Source organism: Pipistrellus hanaki (genome assembly GCF_964339955.1).
Source record: "Pipistrellus hanaki genome assembly, chromosome: 3".
Taxonomy (NCBI): Eukaryota; Metazoa; Chordata; class Mammalia; order Chiroptera; family Vespertilionidae; genus Pipistrellus; species Pipistrellus hanaki.
In genome coordinates, this window is record NC_140505.1 from 44,289,705 (window position 1) to 44,293,099 (window position 3,395).

General features: G+C 53.8%; 1 pseudogene across 1 annotated transcript; it reads left to right on the forward strand.

Annotated features, from left to right (window-relative positions):
* The first annotated feature begins 796 nt into the window (after nt 1-796).
* LOC311618565 (sodium-dependent phosphate transport protein 2B-like) lies at nt 797-2,897 on the forward strand (annotated as a pseudogene). The gene is made up of 2 exons: nt 797-922; nt 1,028-2,897. The product of its transcript is annotated as a sodium-dependent phosphate transport protein 2B-like (transcript).
* The last annotated feature ends 498 nt before the right edge of the window (nt 2,898-3,395 follow it).

Genomic DNA, 3,395 nt, shown 5'->3' on the forward strand with positions numbered 1-3,395 from the left:
GCAAGGACGAAAACATTTTGTAACTGTCTCTCAGACGATACCCCTTTTACTGCATGCTAGTAAGCTAGTTAAACAAGTGATGTCATTACAAATCAGCTATTCAGATAATCTAGGTAAGTAATTTATTTATTTATTTATTTCATAAATACATAAATCTTCTTGAATTTAGCAGACAGTACTCGTATTACTTATATTTTATAGTGGCAGCAAAAAGTCTAACTCCAGCCTTGAAAGTGACACAACTATACATAATTTTATTGATTTATTATATTTGTAAAATGTACTTATGTCGAAATTTTTAAAAAATATATTACAATACTATTTTTGCGTTCTATGAAAATTTTTGTTGCTCCAAATAGACCAAATTTTTAATCAAACGCTCCCTCCCCCCTTCCCAGTCAATGGTGTCCCATTTTACCAATGTTAAAATCTGGTCACTTTACCCATAGCACATGTATGTGAACCAGACTAGCCTGCTCAGATAGGGTCCTCAGAGCAAGGGGGGAGGGTATGAACAGCCCCAAAATAAGCCCCAAAGTCAGATTTCTAAGCCTGAGGAGAGGATCAAATCTGCCCTAGGAAGGGGCTGCAGTAATAGGCTTAGGGAGTCCCGCCCTAAGGAGGAGCTGGGCTGACTAGATATAAAAAGGCTCACATACTGCCGTCGACTCTGTCTCCTGGATCATTCTGGCCTCTCCTTCCTCAGAGAGCAGCTCTCCCAGATCACAGCCTCCCAAGGCCTGCTGGACCCAGACCCACGGAGAACAGAAGGGAGAGGATTTCAGCCTCTTGGAAGATGGTCAGAGCTACCATGGCTCTTGGCCCGAGGTGGAAAAGGCCCAGCCCAACCCAGATGAATACATGGGAGGCATCACCAGCCAACAGCCCCCCACAGATGGAAAAGGAAAAGAGCCCAACAAAGGTAAGTGCCGCTCAATCAACCCCAACGAGCCTCCTGTGGGCACCCCAAGAGAGGCCGGGCTGACCCCCCGCCTTTCTCCTTGACCTTTGTTGTTTGTTTGGCCAGGTGTCGCAGGGACCACTGAAACCAAGATGGAGCTTCAGCCATACCACTCCACCGCCACCCAGAGGGAGGAGCCCACCCACGCTGAAGACCTCTGAGACCTGCCGGAGCTTCAGCCCGAGGGGACCAAGTGGTCGGAGAGAGACACCAAAGGGAAGATTCTGTCCATCCTGAAAGGGGTCGGGAGGCTCCTTCTGCTCCTGGGCTTCCTCTACCTGTTCGTGTGCTCCCTGGATGTTCTCAGCAGCGCCTTCCAGCTGGTTGGCGGGAAAATGGCCGGGACGTTCTTCAGCAACAACTCCATCATGTCCAACCCCCTGGCGGGCCTGATGATCGGGATGCTGGTGACCGCCTTGGTGCAGAGCTCCAGCACCTCCACCTCCATCCTCGTCAGCATGGTGGCCTCCTCAGTGCTGTCGGTGCGGACTGCCATCCCCTTCGTCATGGGCGCCAACATCGGGACCTCCATCACCAACACCCTGGTGGCGCTCATGCAGGTCGGAGACCGGGAGGTGTTCGGAAGGGCTTTCGCAGGGGCCACCGTCCACGACTTCTTCAACTGGCTCTCCGTGCTGGTGCTTCTGCCCGTGGAGGTCTCCACCCACTACCTGGAGGCCCTGACCCACCTGGTGGTGGAGTCCTTCCGTTTCCAAAGTGGAGAAGATGCCCCGGATCTGCTGAAGGTTATCACCAAACCCCTCACAAAGCTCATTATCCAGCTGGATAAGAAGGTGATCAACCGGATCGCCATGAACGACCCGGCAACTAAGAACAAGAGCCTGATCAAGATTTGGTGCAAAACGCTGACCCGTGTGACCCAGGTGAACGTCACCGTCCCCTCGATCCAGAACTGCACCTCGCCGGGCCTCTGTTGGACAGACGGCCTTCACACCTGGACCATCAAGAACGGGACCCGCCGGGAGAACATCGCCCAGTGCCAGCACCTCTTCGTGAATGCCAGCCTCCCGGACGTGGTGGTGGGAGTCCTCCTGCTGGTCACCTCCCTGCTGGTGCTCTGTGGCTGCCTGGTCATGATCGTCAAGCTCCTGTCCTCTGCGCTTCAGGGGCAAGTGGCCCTCGTCATCAAGAAGACCATCAACACGGATTTCCCTTCCCCCTTCTCCTGGCTGGCCGGCTACCTGGCCATCGGGTGGGGGCAGGCATGACCTTCGTGGTGCAGAGCAGCTCGGTGTTCACGTCCACCCTGACCCCGCTGGTCGGTGTGGTGTGATCAGCGTGGAGAGGGCGTACCCGCTCACGCTGGGGGCCAACCTGGGCACCACCACCGCCGCCCTCCTGGCCGCCCTGGCCAGTCCAGGCAAGACCTTGAAGAGCTCGCTCCAGATCGCCCTGTGCCACTTTCTCTTCAACATCACGGGCATCCTTCTGTGGTACCCGGTCCCGGTCAGCCGCCTGCCCGTCCGCCTGGCCAAGGGCCTGGGCGACCTCCGCCAAGCACCGCTGGGTTGCCGCCTTCTACCTGGTCACCTTGTTCTTCCTGTTCCCGCTGGCCGTGTTCGGCCTCTCGCTGGCGGGCTGGCCGGCGCTGGCGGGCGCGGGGGTGCCCGTCGTCCTCGCCATCCTTCTGGTGCTGCTGCTCCGGCTCCTGCAGGCCCGCTGCCCCCGCGTCCTGCCCGCGGCGCTGCGGACCTGGAGCTGCCGGCCCCGGGGCCTGCGCTCCCCGCGGCCCTGGGACGCCGCCCTCCGCCCGGCCGGCGGCTGCTGCGTGAGGAGCGGCTGCCGCTGCAGCAGGTGCTGCCAGGAGCCGGAGGAGGAGGACACCCGGATCCAGATCCCCGAGGCCTTTGGTACCATCTCCGTGGCCGTGGAGGCGCCGGAAGGGGTCCCCAAGTCTAAGGTGACCAGATTGTAACATTGGTAAATCCGGACACCATTGATGGGCGGGGGGGGGGGGTTCTTGATTAAAAATTTGGTCTATATGGAGCAACAAAAATGTCATAGAACGCAAAAATAGTATTGTAATATATTTTTTAAATGTCAACATAAGTACTGTTTACAAATATAAATAAATAAATGTTATTTTTATAGTATTTTATTCTTTGGCATGTTTCTCATTTGAGTGAAATTTTTTTTTTTTTTTTTTTTTAGTAGATTGCTGTCGTTGTTCAAAAGGTCATGAATTTTTTCACAAGAATTTGTTAAACTATATGTCACATATAAAATGGCTTTCAAAGTCTCAACACTTCATGGTGATTTTTCTGATGTCCACACTTTATGTACCGTAGGAAAAACGCGTTCAGTCGCAGCACTAGTTCCTGGTAAGGAAAGCGGGTATTCCACATTTCTAACAACTGATCGACAATACGATCTTTGATAATCAGTTCACAACAATCATGAGTTTAACATTATA